Source organism: Anomaloglossus baeobatrachus, chromosome 1 (assembly GCF_048569485.1).
Source record: "Anomaloglossus baeobatrachus isolate aAnoBae1 chromosome 1, aAnoBae1.hap1, whole genome shotgun sequence".
Lineage (NCBI taxonomy): Eukaryota > Metazoa > Chordata > Amphibia > Anura > Aromobatidae > Anomaloglossus > Anomaloglossus baeobatrachus.
The window spans coordinates 501,176,803-501,193,565 of NC_134353.1; positions in this window are offsets into that span (position 1 = coordinate 501,176,803).

A 16,763-nucleotide genomic window follows, 5' to 3' on the forward strand; every position below is an offset into this window, starting at 1 on the left:
CATTTCTGACTCACATATGGTTTCTGGAAATAAGGATGTCACAGTATTACGCTACTTTTACAGATGCACCAGAACACCTACCAAACCTAACCTAAATGGCATTTTACATGCTAAAAAGGTTAAGAAACAGTTTTTCCTGTATAATCACTTGTATATAGGCTAAATAAACTGTAGAAAAAAAATATCCCTTTTAGCGTTTGTTCACACATAGTGTTTTGGCTTATTTTTACTTTTACAATTGGGAGGGCCCTGACTTATACATTTTTTTAGGTCCCTCTGTCACACATAATTTCTAGTTAGCTATTCCCCAGTACTTTACAAGGCTAGCTAGAAGGCGCCCGTTGGTATGTTGATCTTTGACCTGAAGGGCCTCAAGTGGTCCTGTAGCATACCTTTTGGAGGGACTGCTAATACTTATACATTTGGGCGATCTCTCCCTCTTTGAGACTCAGATAGTGTAATGCATATTCCTTAGCAGTTTACAATGCACCCATTGTAGCATTGGGCTTTACCCTCCTCTTCCTCCATGTCCTTCTGTGGCCCTCAGTTCAAGTTTTCAGAGGGCCTGCAGGTGTCAGGAAATCTGAGTTTGGTGAGTACCCAGAGTTGGCCCAGTAACATACGTTTGGGAGGGACTGCTCTTACTTATATATTTGAGCGGTCCATCCCTCATTGAGACTCAGATAATAGAATACATATTCCATAGCAGTTCCCAATGCGCCCATTGTAGCATTGGGCTTTACCCTCCGCTTCTTCCTCTTCCTCCATGTCATTCTGCGGCCCTCAGTTCAAGTTTTCAGAGGTCCTGCAGGGGTCAGGAAACCTGAGTTTGGTGAGCAACCAGAGGTGGCCCAGTAAAGGGTACTTTACACCCTGCAATATCGGTATCGATATCGTTAGCGAGCGTACAACATCGCTTACTCCCGTCACATGGACTTACCTTCCCTGCAATGTCGCTCTGGCTGGTGAACCGCCTCCTTTCTAAGGGGGCGGTTTGTGCGGTGTCGCAGCGACCTCACACGGCAGCCGTCCAATAGAAGGGGAGGGGCGGAGATGAGCGGCCGTAACATCCCGCCCACTTCCTTCCTTTCTTCTTTTCAGGTAAGGAGATGTTCGTCGTTCCTGTGGTGTCACATATAGCGAACAACATCGTACCTGCAGCAGCAACAATATTAAGGAATTGAACGACGTGTCAACGAGCAACGATTTTTCACGTTTTTTCGCTCTTTGATCATCGCTCATAGGTGTCACACGCTGCGATGTCGCTAACGGCGCCGGATGTACGTCACTAACGACGTGGCCCTGACTATATATCGCTGGCGATCTGGCAGCACGTAAAGCACCCTTAACATACATTTGGGAAGGACTGCTCTTACTTATGCATTTGGGCGGTCCCTCCTTCTTTGAGACTCAGATAGTGTGGAATATACAGCTCTAGCAAAAATTAAGAGACCACTGCAAAATTTTCAGTTTTTCTAAATTTTCTCTTTATAGATATATTTTTGAGTAAAATGTAAATTGTTCTTTTATTCTGTAAACTACTGACAACGTCTCTGAATTTCCAAGCAATAGATTTTGAATTTATTTTCTGAAAATGAGAAATGGTCAAAATAACAAGACAGATATATAGACCCTTATAGAGTGCTAAATTACATGAAGACATGTGTTTGCCCTGCCCTGCCCCTTTATTATATAGTAATGTCATCCATCTTGGGCGCCTTCCTGGTATATATGTTCCCCATTTTGTCTCTAATGCATAAAAAACACAAACATCATGCTTCTCACCTTCCCCACTTCCAGCGCAGTGGCTGTGATGTCACTGCCATGCGACACCAATGCTTGCCATACCAATGTCAGGTGTTGGCCTTTGATTGGTCTGCAGTGTGGGGTCAGTAGGCCCCCTCCAACCCTGGACCCAGTCGTGGTCACAACCTCTGCAACCACGATTGTCACTCCCCTGGTTACAACCCTTATAGCTACATATTTGCTCCAGGAGTTAACCTTTGGTTTCGAACTGTACTTTGCATTGACAGTATCATTATTACTGCACCGGGTATTCTGAGAAAAAAGAAAAATACTCACACATTAATAATATGCAAAAACTGTGAATACATTTGGAATCATTGAGAGACACAGCCATTTCTATAGAATTTGATTGCTTTTAGAAATCATGCATTATTAAATTTTGCATTGCATAATTTGGCATGGAAAATGGCACAAAAGGTTATAACATTTATTTAACGAAGTATAGAAAGTTTTACAACATAGAACACATTTCATGTTCATCAGTGTATAAGAAGTGGCTGAGATATGTCTTTGCATCATAATGTGATTTGAGCCTTAAAATTAACATCTGTTTTCTGGAAATTTTACGACTTTATTTAAAACTTTCTGCTTTGGTCATATTATTAGCTAGGGGAAGAACACCAGGTATGTTCTTTAATTCATTAATTTGCTGCTGCCATTGTATTCAGTAGATGGTGAAAATGAAGAACAGCTGCTGCTATCTTCTGGTGAAGTTTAATTTAAAAACCTTTCATGATTCTTAAATAATCCACATTCCCTTTTGTATTTTTTGAGAAATTCCTTATGCAAAAATATATGACTTTGTAGAAATGAATGAATGGTAAGGAAGATAGGTGATAGTTATGGACATTAAGACGGCACGTTCAAAATCTAATAATTATCGGGGATCGAGCTATTGTCATGGATAATCCTATATGTTTGCCATGTAAAGTTTTATAAAAGGAAATAGAAACAAACATAATAAAGTTATAAATCACAGAATGTGACAGAAGGGCTTTGAAAAAGGTGTATTAAAATTAAAGGGGTAATCCCATTTCAGTAAGTGATAGCATGTTGCTAAGGTTAATCATTGCTTGAGGTTCAACTCCTACCATTGGGAAAATTAAAATGAAAACGGCATCAGGCAGGGGTGAACATTGCTTGTGAAGGGCCCCTGTGCATGACTTGTATATGGGGCCCCTGCTCCGTCAAGCTTTAGCCTGTGGATTATAGCAAAAGCTGTCAGTTTTAGTGGCAGGACTGACACACTTAAGAAAATAATTAACTATATATTAAAGCATCTATGGACCAGAGAGAGACACACGAGAGTCCTCCCAATGTTGAAGAATCAACAAAGGGAGAAAATGGAACAATCACAGATTTTAAGCCACCTGTAGTGTAAATAGGCCATCCTACTGGGCTCATGTCCAGCTGGACCTGCTGCACATGTGATATGTCCACATCAACCCAAAATGCTAAATACATGTGTTTAATAGTCCCTTTCCACAGTCAGCAAACTAGTAAATGACTGCTATTGTGTGGTGGGATCATGCCAACAGTAGTGCATCTGGCATCCTGGTGTGTGCAGGATGGTGAATACAAAGAACGACTTTGATTTTAAACATATATTGTTTAGGGATAGTACAGGCATCACTATAGGATTTATCAGGAGGCTGATAAATCACTCCGTGTAGTATAAAATTGGACTGAATGCTTTCTGACAAAATATCGGATAACACTCGTCCGAATTATATGCTTGTGTGAGCACAGCTTTACAAAAAAAAATAATAATATATATATATATATATATAATATATATATATATATATATACTAGAAGGTGGCCCGATTTTAACGCATCGGGTATTCTAGAATTTATTGTGTAGTTAATGTATGTTTTTTGTTATATATATCGATGTTGTTGTGTGTAGTTGCCAGTGTTTGTGTAGGGCACTGTAAATGTTCTGGGTGTTGTCTGGGTGGGGGTGTGTGAGAGCGGTGTTGTTTGTGTGTTGCGTTGTGTGTGTTGCGTTGTATGTGGAGCGTTGTGTGTCTGCAGCGTTCTGTGTGTGTGTGGTGCTTTGTGTATTGTGCGGTTTGAGTGGGTGTGGAGTGCGTGTGTGTGTTTTGGGGGGAGGTATGTTTTGTGCAGTGTGTGTGTTGCGCAGTATGTGCGTATATTTATGTATGCCGCGGTGTTTGTGTGTTGGGTGTTGTGTGTGTGCGGCGTTGTCTGTGTGTGGGTGTCGGTGTAGGGCGGTGTTTGTGGTTCCCAGTGTGTGTGGTGTGTTGTGCGGTGCGCGTGTGGCGCTGTATGTGTGTTTTGGGGGGAGGTGTGCACCCCCATCGTGCTCCATCCCCCATGCTGCGCACCCCCCATCGTGCTCCATCCCCCATGCTGCGCACCTCCCATCGTGCTCCATCCCCCATGCTGCGCACCTCCCATTGTGCTCCATCCCCCATGCTGCGCACCCCCATCGTGCTCCATCCCCCATGCTGCGCACTCCCCATCGTGCTCCATCCCCCATGCTGCGCACCCCCCATCGTGCTCCATACCCCATGCTGTGCACCCCCCATTGTGCTCCATCCCCCATGCTGCGCACCCCCCATCGTGCTCCATCCCCCATGCTGCGCACCCCCCATCGTGCTCCATCCCCCATGCTGCGCATCCCCCATCGTGCTCCATCCCCCATGCTGCGCACTCCCATCGTGCTCCATCCCCCATGCCGCGCACTCCCATCGTGCTCCATCCCCCATGCTGCGCAATCCCCATCGTGCTCCATCCCCCATGCTGCGCACTCCCCATCATGCTCCATCCCCCATGCTGCGCACCCCCCATCATGCTCCATTCCCCATGCTGCGCACCCCCTATCGTGCTCCATCCCTCATGCTGCGCACCCCCCATCGTGCTCCATCCCCCATGCTGCGCACCCCCCATCGTGCTCCATCCCCTATGCTGCGCACCCTCATCGTGCTCCATCCCCCATGCTGCACACACCCCATCGTGCTCCATCCCCCATGCTGCGCACCCCCCATCGTGCTCCATCCCCCATGCTGCGCACTCCCCATCGTGCTCCACAGTCACACATCAGACAGTATACGTGCACACATCTGATCGCATACACTCACACCCCACTTCTCCCTGTGCCCTCCGGTGGGCGGTCCCAGCAGCTGTGCTGCATGCCGTGCTCCTCTGCCTTCTGCCGACACTCACAGATCCGATGGCATACACTCACACATCAGAACACATGCACACATCCGATGGCATACACGCACACATCCGATGGCATACACGCACACATCCGATGGCATACACACACACTGACGATACTGCACATACGCGCTCACACACTCACAACATCCGGAGATACCACATGCTTCCGGCCATGTGATCCTCTGGCAGGTCCTGGAAGGTCACTGCACGCACAGTATCGCCGCCGAGAAGTAAGCGATATCACTGGATGTTGAGAGTGTGTGGATGCGATCTGATGTGTGTGTGAGGTGTGTATGAGAGTGAATGAGTGTGATCTGATGTGTGTGTGTCTGTTCTTATGTGTGTGCGTGTGTGTGTGTGTTCCGCAGCTGCAGGACCTTGATGCACTCACCTGCTCCCGGTCGGCGTCTGGTGAGTATGACTGCGGGGTCTTCTTTCTTCTGTCTTCTCTCTTCTGGGGGTGCCCGCTGCCTATAATGAAGTGTCTTGCAGTGTCTTTAACTCTTTCACCGCTGCATGACACTTCATTATTGACCGCAGCGTATGCCGGCTCCCTGCACATGTGTACTGGGAGCCGGTGTACGCTGGTAACCATGATACACATCGGGTAACTAAGGGAACCGCTTCCTATAGTTATGCGATGTGTATCATGGTTACCAGCATGTCCGCCGGGGGCGGGGCCGAGTGTGCCAACATGTGGCATGTAGCAGGGGCGAGCGGGCGAGGCGTCAGCATATGCCGGCGCCATGCACATGTGTACCGGGAGCCGGTGTACGCTGGAGCGGGCGATGCGTGCGGAGGTCCGGGGCGAGTGGCTAATATATGCGGGGGGCGGGGCCAGGCCGAGGCGAGCGGCCAATCCGTTGGGGGGGCGGAGCCAGGTCGAGCCCAGAGCAGCTAATCCATGCGGGTGCGGGGCCAGGCCGAGACGAGCGGCCAATCTGTGGGGGGGCGGGGCCAGGCCGAGCCCAGCGGCCAATCCGACAGTTGTCACTTTTATGACACTGTCATGGTGACACAATTTTGGAGCAAGACAGACAGACAGACAGAATAAGGCAATTATATATATAGATACATATACTATTTTTTTTATTTTTAATGAAGGAGAAAACAGTTATTTGAATTTTTCTGTTTTTAAATTTTAGAAAACTTTCTTTTTACTTTTGTTTTATTGGCTTAAGGTACTTGAATTTGTGATTGTCTGATCCCTTGTTCTATACACTGCAATGTTATTGTATTATAATATTGCTATGATCCAGACCGGCTTTTCCCTGCTGCTGGTTACTCCCAGCTCTAGCCTGGTTATATCAGGGGCTAACTTCCCTTGCATTGTTCCGGTCCCCGGGACGTTATATATTGCCTCTCTACCTACGGTTTAGTGCCAGTGATATTTCTGTCTTGCAGCTTGTATACTGGCTCTGGTGAGTGTTCCTGATCTGTCCTGCCTCCCTGCTACTGTGTCCTGACTTGCACCCTCATCTGCCTGTCCCGGTCCCTGACTTCCCGCTCCTGTATACCTGATCTTCCGGCTTTCGAGTCGGTTCTGTTTTCTGACTTGATTGTGATACTCCCTTTGCACTGACTTGACTTGCCTGCCTAGACCCTGACTGCTTGACAGCTATATTGCCCCCTGGTGGCTTGCCTGTTAATTGCCTACTGAAGTTACACTGTTGTACTTCAGCTACCTTTCCGTTACAGTGTTTCTTTGTTTCTCCTTCACTATTCTGCTGCCACCTAGTGGGGATTACGCTGTACTACGTATTACTAGCTTTTGTACAGCGTGACAAATATATAGACCAAAATGACGTTCTCCTATATAGCTCAGCCATGGCATGTACTAGTCCGGTCTGTTTTATAGACCAGGCTAGTGCATGTCATTAGCAGGCAGACGCTCTTTTCCTATGCACATAGATGTAGGAGGTGTCCAATTCACGCCCACTCCTACTAAGCAGTGTTTCCCCTGATGTAAATGGTTGTGATGTGAATGTACATAATGTTGAGTGTATATTAGTGTGGCTGCCAGCGATGTAACAGGCCAGAGCAGTGCAGCTATCGGCGCCATCTAGGGGCCGATACGTTATAGTGCTTTATTGCATATCGAGTGTATTGCTAGCATGCGTTTTAGAGTAATGTGTAATGTATGAGATAATATGTATAATATGTACTGGGGAGTCACATATATATATATATATATATATATGTAACAGGTATTGACCTACAAGAATGTTAAGTAGGATATAGTATGGAGTAAGTTGTAGATAGGAGCCAGACATTGGAATTATAATACAGAATGGCAGGATTTAGTGTAACGTAGGGACCAGGAGTGCAGGAGAGAGTTAAGTGGTAGATAGAGCTTGTTAGCAATAGGAAGAGTGTTAGGTGCAGGTCCAGCAGGCCCAGAGATGGATACTTTGGTAACCTAAGGGACCTAGAGACAGAGGGAGGAGCAGGGAGTTGGTTAGGCAGACAGGCCAGAAAGTCCAAGCACCGCTGCCGAATCCTTGTACTGGTCAGAGCTAGAGAGCCGTTTGGGGTCATGTTTGGGACATTGTTGCTGTTGTTGAAGAATTACAGAGTAGTCTCGGCTGCTGGAGGGCTAATACCCAGGGTGTGAGGGCTAGAAGCAAGAATACCCACAGGAAACAGTAGCAGCATAATGTTAAAGGCCATGTCTGTCCTGATAATCTGTACCAAGAATAAAGTTGTTCCTGTTGATTGTTTTATAAGAAAGATCTGGGTGTCGTGTGTGGCCCTGCTATGTCTACGATGGGGACCGGCAATAAAAAAAAAAATAAAAAAAGTCTATTCTTTTTGACTCATTTGATTTTGTTCTTTTTATCTATTTTTTGGAGTTGTGAATGTGTGATGAAGGTTTATGTAGTTTTAGGTCAAATTTAAGCATAAATAAGGAAAATTCTAAAGGGTTAACACATTTTTAAGTACCGCTTTAGATACAGGTATATAACTAAACTTTTGCCAATGTGAAGGAAGAGAACACTGGGCCGCTAAGGCACTGCCCTCCCTTGTCAACAGTCCCCTAGTTGTGTGTGTATCTCTGTGTAGGGTGCAGGGCACTTACTTGCTCCTCTAGGACACCATCCATCTCTCCGTCTACACTTGCAGGGGCTGCCGGACAGAGTTCACACCACACCACAATTTCTTTAACAAAATAGTCTTTACTTTTGGTTATCAGTTGCGTAACAGACAGCTTGTTCAACATTGTTCCTCGCTGAATAGAGTATTCCTTCTCTTTAGAACTACCATATCAAAGCAGTGGCAGCCATTCTTCTGTCTAAAAGCTCCCAGTATAGGTGCAGCAGCAGCTTGCTATCACATGAGCAGTGGCAACCTCTCCATTCTCCGTCAATACCCTCAAAGTGTTTCCCACGGGTCCACGGCACCCCAGGATCATCTTGCTTGATCCAAATCCCCAATGGTGTCATGCCCTGGTGGCTTCACCAAGCCCACCAAGTTAAACTTCAAGCTCCAGATCTTTTGGGACTGGCCTCAGGTTTTCAGGATCAACCTTCACCTAGGCCCTTCACCTGCTAGGCAGAACCTTAACTGAGTGTTATATCAAAGTGGCCGCTCATTATATACCTTAACTCCTCCCAGGTCTAATCTTAACCGTTTATACATAAAATCTATTCTTCTGTGATAGCTTAACTGGACACTGAATGGCGACATTCTTATAGGTCGCAAATTAAAACCCAATATCTATCTGATTAATACATCCTACTGCACATTGTTAACACATATTATCTCACAGTTAGTGATGGGCAAATTGGGCAAACCTGTACTGTAAAGTTCGGAGTTCGTACCGAACATATAGTGTTCGTGCACACAATCCCGAATACGAGCTTTCCTGGGAAGCTCGTGTTACAGTTCAGGTCCAGTTCGGGTCCAGGGGCTGTAAAAAAAATAACATTATTAAAAAACATTCTGATTATACTTACAGGTCCCGCGTTGCGTCCTGGAGAATCTCTCCCCCGGCCGCATCAGCTTGCACGTCCGATCATTGCTGTAACCTGGGTAACCACCACTGAATAAAGGACCTTCCTTGACGTTATAGCTATGTGACCAGCGTGGTGTGAATGTTGTACAGACATTGGCTTACAGACTGGTCACATGGCTATGATGTCATCGAAGGTCCTGTTAACTTCCAGGGGTATTCATTGCACTGCTCGTCACTCAGCAGTCTTTGGCTGTTTTCGGCTGTGTTCGCAATGACGTCAGGGTTCACCCGAGTCCATGACTCATGGACTCGATTGAACTTTGACTGTCACTGTGTGAGTGTCGCATCGCATCACCCAGCACGGTGCACACTCTCACGACAGGAGCAGGTCGGCTGCATTTATTTCCATGCAGCTGAGACACCCCTGTCCGGAGAGTGTCAGGCCGTGTTGGGTGATGCAATGTGAGAATGCACGAGTCATACGCAAGTGGAATCATACCCTCAGTGTCACCCTGCTTCTTGCTCTATACAGAGCAATGAAGCAGAGCTGACATGGCTCTCCCTGCTTCTTGCTCTGTATATGTCTGTACAGAGCAATGAAGCAGAGCTGACATGGCTCTCCCTGCTTCTTGCTCTGTATAAACATTTGTCTATACAGAGCGATGAAGCAGATCTGACATTGCTCTACCTGTGGACTGTCAGACTAAAGATATTTTTATAATAAAGATGGAGTCTCTAAATTGTTTTTGTTGTATTACTAATTAAAATAATTCTATGCGTTGTGTTTTTTTACTGCTTACTAGAAATTCATGGTGGCCATGTCTAATTTGGGGTAACACCATTAATTTCAGGCTTAGTACCAGCTGAGAATGCAAAGCTGATATTAACACCTTTATTACCCAGTGTGCCACCGCCATCAGGGCCGCTGGACAAGCCGGGTAAAGCACCTGGAAATGGTGCTAAGAAACAATGCATGATTTCCAGGGGCAGCTGTGGGCTGTGGTTTTTAGCGTGGGGTCCAGAATGCTTGGGCCTTACCACGCTGAGAATCCCAGCCTCTGGCTGCCTGGCTTTACCTGACTGGTGATCAAAATACGGCGGGAGCTCACGCATTTTTTTTTAATTATTTTTTTAAATAATGAAAAAAATATTAATGGGCTTCCTGTATTTTGATTGCCAGCCAAGGTAAAGCCAGGCAGATGGGGGTGGCATCCCGTAGCCATCTGTTTTATCTGCACTGAGAATCAAAAATACCATGGAGCGCTACGTCATTTTTTTTAAATTATTTATTTACACTACTATATGTGTGAGCAATCCAACAGCCAATCACAGACCCTGTCACGCAGAATGAGTGTCTGTGATTGGCTGTTGGAGTAACCTTGAATCTGCCCATACATTCTAGATGCTAGAATGTATGGACTGATTTCAGATTACTCCAGCATCCAATCACAGATGCCCACTCTATGACAGTATCTGTGATTGTCTGTTATTTTAACAGTAAAATAAAACAACAACACAGAGAAAAAATATTTTATTAGAAATAAAACAGAAGACATTTAGGCCTTCATCTTTATTACTAAAAAAAAAAAAACCCCAACGTAGTCCAAAGGTGGGCGAGCATCTTCAACTCATCTGACTTACAGGACCTTCCATGACGTCATAGCCATGTGAGCAGTCTGGTGTGAATGTTGATACCTCATGGGTTAAAAGACCTTCCGTGATGTCATAGCCATGTGACCAGTCTGTAACCCTATGTCTGTACAACATCATCAGACTGGTCACATGACTATGACGTCATGGAAGGTCCTTTAGTCAGTGGTGGTTACACGGGGGCATAGCAGTGATCAGACCCAGAAACAGAAGAGTCCGGGAGACAGCGGCTGAGCGGATCTCCAAGATACATAACGGGAGCGGTAAGTAGAATGACAATGTTTATTATTACCGTGTTTTTCCAAAAATAAGACACTGTCTTATGTTTTTTTTGCCCCCCAAAAAAGCACTAGGGCTTATTTTTGGACGAGGTCTTATTCTTGGAGAAACACGGTTGGGGGTAAGTTTACCCCCCAAAAAAAGCAGACCCCCCCCACTTCCCAGGAGACTCATACTCACCAGACCAGGACATCTGTGTGGTTCCCAGGTCCTCCTGTGATCTCCGGTCGGTGCTGCATGCCGTCCTACCCTGCTGCTAGCTGACACACACAGCAGATCGCACACACACAAACACAGCAGATCACACACACACACACACACATACAGCAGATAGCAGACACACAGAGCAGATCACACACAGCAGATCACAGATATACACAGCAGATCACACACACACAAACACACACAGCAAATCACACACACAGCAGGTCGCAGATATACACAGCAGATCACACACAGCAGATCGCAGGCACACACAGCCGATCACAGATACACACAGCCGATCACAGATACACACAGCCGATCACAGGTACACACAGCCGATCACAGGCACACACACACAACAGATCACACAAACAGCAGATAACACACACACAGCAGATCGCAGATATACACAGCAGATCACACACAGCAGATCGCAGGCACACACAGCCGATCCCAGATGCACACATCCGATCGCAGGCACACACAGCCAATCACAGATACACACATCCGATCGCAGGCACACACACACACACACACACACACACAGAGACACACACACTCACATCACATCCAGCACTTACGGCCGCAGGGAATGAGAGCAAGTCACGTGTCCGGCCGCAGGTCCTGTTTGTTGCGCTCCACTGCACTCAGGATTCTGCTGGCGAGAAGAGATCGGTGTCGCTGGATGAGGTGAGTGTGTATGCGAACCGATGTGTGTGCGATCCGATGTGTGTGTGATCCGCTGTTTGTGTCTGCGATCTGATTATGTGTGCTATCTGACTGTGTGTGCGATCCGATGTTTGTGTGTGCGATCTGATTATGTGTGCTATCTGATGTTTGTGTGTGAGATCTGGTGTGTGTAAGATCTGGTGGATGTGTGTGGATGTGTGTGTGTTTGTGTGTGTGTGTGTGTGTGCGATCACTGCAGGTCCTGCCGCTCAGTGTCGGGTGAGTGTAATTCCCGGGTGCCGCTGTGTATAATGAAGTGTCCTGCAGTATCTGTATCTTTTTTAGCTGCATGGACACTTCATTATTGATCCGCGACTAGGGCTTATTTTCGGGGGAGGGCTTATATTTAAGCCTTTCTCCGAAAATGCTGAAAATCCCTGCTAGGGCTTATTTTTGGGGGAGGTCTTATTTTTGGAAAAACACGATACCTATATTTTTTATTTTAAAGCCCCCCCCGCCCCATCCCATAACTGTAAAGTCCAAGTTCAGGGTTCAGACGCAAGTTCACGTTATCTCAGAACCCAAACTCGATCTTTACAAAACGTTCGGGCGAGGCTCCCAAATGCGAACATCGGGGAGTTCGCCCATCACTACTCACAGTACATACATGAAATATACAGCATAATCAACATCTATATCACAAGGCTCAACCACTCTCTATAAATGCTGAGAGAAAATTGCTGCTGTCCTACCTTAACAGCTGAGGAGCCTATGCAGCTTGGCTGTATACATTCACTCCTGAAGAATGTTCCTATCACCTATAGTTAAGAATCTGTTTTTATTAGAGAAAATAGTGCTTATCGTTGCATTAGCCCTAACAATGAATAAAAATTACTAGACCTTCATGCCTTCAGTGATATAAACTGCTGTACCTTGAAAGAATATCTTCAAGTTTTAGTCTTATTATTGTTCCATGAACTTCACTATCATGCATTCAGGGCACATCTAGAAATTTAAACTGAAACCAAGAGGGATGATGAGACAGCCGTATGCTTCCCATTCTGAATACCTGTAGCTGCAGAAAAAGGACTAAAGACCTAATACCTCTACAGATGATAGTGGTTCTTGTTGTCATTATGGTTGAAGATGGGCATTGTTAAATGGCAAGATATGTAGTGGGTTACCCCTACAAGTAGCGTATGCTTCACCTTTAAGAGACAGTACCCCTGTTCCCATTTCCATGGACTGGCTGGCTGAGCTGGAACTTTTTGTTCCCCCTATACAACTGAACACTTTGTTTAGTCTGGCTGAAAAGAGTGGGAAAAATAGAGGAGAAATAGGGAGTATCGTAGCCAGGGACAAGTGTGTGTTTGTCGCAGGATGTGTACAGGCGAGGAGCCATCCGGTGGAAAAGCTTGGAGGACTATGTTGTTGGAATAGTTACGGGTCCAGTGCGAAAACCTTACCGCAGCCAGATCGTGAGTGACCCAAGTGCAGTGGTGTGAATACTGAACTGAGTAGAAGATATCCCCAAGGCCGGAGAAACCCAACTTAGGAATCAGAAGGAAAACCAGGTCCGTGATGGAAGTGTAGTTCCTTGACCCGCTTGGAGAAGTGTGCGCCAATGCTGACACTCAAATCAAAAGACTAGGATTTGGACTGATTCCCTTTCAACGGTACAGTGAGTCAATATGGTTGTGCACACTTAGTAGAGCATAACGTAGGCCTCATCAGCCAGAGTGCGGCATCAGCTTGGCGCTGTTAGCAGAGGCCAGTTAGGATCTAGCGTAGAGTAGTAATTGAATTGCTTTGTTTGTTCAGTCTTTGATAGTTTTGGATACGTGCGGTTTGGCTTCCCCAGCTGGTAGCAGAAGCTTGTAATATCTTACTGCTCGAGTAATATTTCCCTTACTGCTTGTACTGTTGTTGTATATCCTACCTGTAAATAAAGCAAAGCCTTGTTTTCTGCAACCTCTTCTTGCGTTTAGTAGTTGTATTCTGCACTGTAGTTGTCTGTCGGCCATCATTACATTAGTACAATTTTGAAATGTAAAATAAAGACATACCTGTAATGGCACTGTTTCATTGTAAATTGATGCATTATGTGAAGAAATCTGCTTTGTGGTTCTTTTTTAATCATCCTTTTAAGTTTCCTATTATTAGATTTAGTTGCACAGGGGCTGGACTGCACATTGGTTGTTTTCCTCCCTGTCTGTGATTCCCAGCCCCTCGGCCTGCTACTGGTCTTTGAATGATAGGTCACTTCACTTTCAGTGTCCTGCCTCTTCTGTTCATTTCACTTTGGGCTCATGCAGATTTATGAGTGTACTACCCAATTTAGTACAAAAGATGACCAGACCATTGTACAGAACAAGATCTTTATTTTTTACTTAATCCTTAGCTATTTCTTTAGAGATATTAAATTTGTTGTCTCACAATGAAGTTTCAGGAGTACACCTATTCCGGCCCTCGGATTCCTGTGTTGCCCAAGGTGTTCTACTTCTGAAGACTTACATTTCAGAGCAGAGTATGGTCACGTCCATGGTACGAACTGTATTTTCACTCAGGTAGAGGTGAAACTGTCTCTGTGATATGGGAGACAAGCAGGTGGACAGAGGATGGACTGATCCAGCGAAGTGGCTAGCTTCAAGGCAGCAGGAGCAAGTTGAGTTAAAAAGCAAAATTGGGATTGCAGGATGGCTGGTAATCTAACCAACAAGCAGTACACTATACATTAAACAAATCTCCTAATTCTTGAGAATGGAGAGAACTTTCAATAATAGAAAAATTGGAAAGTTGCTTGTGTTTACAGTTTTGCAATATTAGGGGTACTTCTCACATAGCGAGATCGCTGCTGAGTCACGTTTTTTGTGACGCAGCAGTGACCTCATTAGCGATCTCGCTGTGTGTGACACTGAGCAGTGATCTGGCCCCTGCTGTGAGATCGCTGCTCGATGCACACACTGCTGGTTCATTTTTTTATTGTTGCTCTTCTGCTGTTAAGCACACATCGCTGTATGTGACAGCGAGAGAGCAACAATCTGAATGTGCAGGGAGCCGGCGTCTGGCAGCCTGCTGTAAGCTGTAAGCAAGGTAAACATCGGGTAACCAAGGTGGTTACCCGATATTTACCTTAGTTACTAGCGTCCGCCGCTCTCACGCTGCCAGTGCCGGCTCCCTGCTCCCTGCACACGTAGCCAGATTACACATCAGGTAAATAAGCAAAGGTTTGCTTATTAACCCAATGTGTACTGTGGCTACAAGTGCAGGGAGCCAGCACTAAGCGGTGTGCGCTGGTAACCAAGGTAAATATCGGGTAACCATACCCAATATTTACCGTGGTTACCAGTGTCTGCAGCTTCCAGACGCCGGCTCCCTGCAAGCGCAGCATCGCTTCCACATCGCTGCTGGCTGGAGGCTTGTCACTGGTCGCTGGGGAGATCTGCCTGTTTGAGAGCTCACCAGCGACCATGTAGCGACGCACCAGCTGGTGGGATCGCTGGTGCGTCGCAAAAGTGTGACAGTACCCTTAACCATTTGTAACCTTGAGATAACCCCTTTAAAGTCTTAATATCAGTCTGTCTATATTAAGATGATTATTATACTTACATATTCTCACTTCTCTGATATTACACATGCCTTATCAGAATTGTTGTTTTAACAATCATGTGTTTTCTGACAACACAACAGTTCTGCAATGGGGACGTTAAATTCCCTGGCGTCTTTCTGTCAACTCATCAGCAGTCAAATAGAATTTATAAAAAATAAAGAGACAGAGATTGGTAAAAGAAGAGGAAGCCACAGGGACTTGTGGATTAGTGAATTATCTTGGGCCCTCAAATACAAGAAAGAGAATTCCCGAATCAGCTTGGAACATGCACCTAGCTTTAAATTATAAAGAAGAGATCAAAAACGTACAAAATAGTAACAATGATTTTCCCTTTTTTATCACCATTAATTTCAAGTCCAAAATCTGCCAAATAATTTTCTTAGTAGATGTTTATAGTTTTGTTTTTACAGATTATCAAAACCCTACAAATTTAAGAGATACCATGTTAGCTTTTTATAGCTAAGAGAGGAAACTGATGTATTATTGAGTTCAGTGTAAATACCAGTATACAGTAAGCTCCTAAATTGCCTTTCGTGGTAGTTGCAGGTAGCCAGCACCTTATCTGTTATATGTATGTCTAGGCAGAGAATTTTTACATTGTATCAGAAAGCACATATTGCATATTGAGAAAATATTCATCAGGGAGTTTTAACTTATTTAAATTAAAGGTTAAAGGGTGGAAATTCATTTTAAAGGGAACTTGTCATGTAATAAAAAGGCTATTAGCCTGCAGATATGGGGTATATCTGCAGTTTAATAGTGCAAGGAGACAGATTGGCCACCGAAAGCAATACAGAGCAAGCTGTCAGTCAGTGGCGGGGGGGGGATTAAAACAGCCACCACTCATTGTGTACTGAGCGATGACTGAAAATGCTTCAGATACACTTTTACGACTGCAGCTGGGCTTTCAGTGCGGGACTTGAAGCAATGCAGAGCAAGCTGTCAGTCAGTGGCGGGGGTGTAGTTACAGCCGCCACTCACTATGTACTGAGCGGTGACTGAAACTGCTACAGATACATTTCTACAACTACAGCTGGGCTTTCAGTGCGGGACTGAAAGCAATGCAGAGCAAGCTGTCAGTTAGTGGCGGGGGAGTGTTTACAACCGTCATTCACTATGTACTGAGCGGTGACTGAAACTGCTCCAGATACACGTCTATGACTGTAGCTAGGTTTTCAGTGTGGGTCTGAGCAGTGTTAGAACACTATTCACCCCATATCTACAGGCTAATAGCCTTTTTTTGACATGACAGGTTCCCTTTAACCCCTTCCCAACATAGCTATTTCCAATTTTTATGCATTTTTTCTTCTCCTGCTTCCAAGAGCCATAACGTTTTTATTTTTCCATCCACATAGCCATATTATTTATTATTTCCAGGACAAGTTTCACTGGCACCAT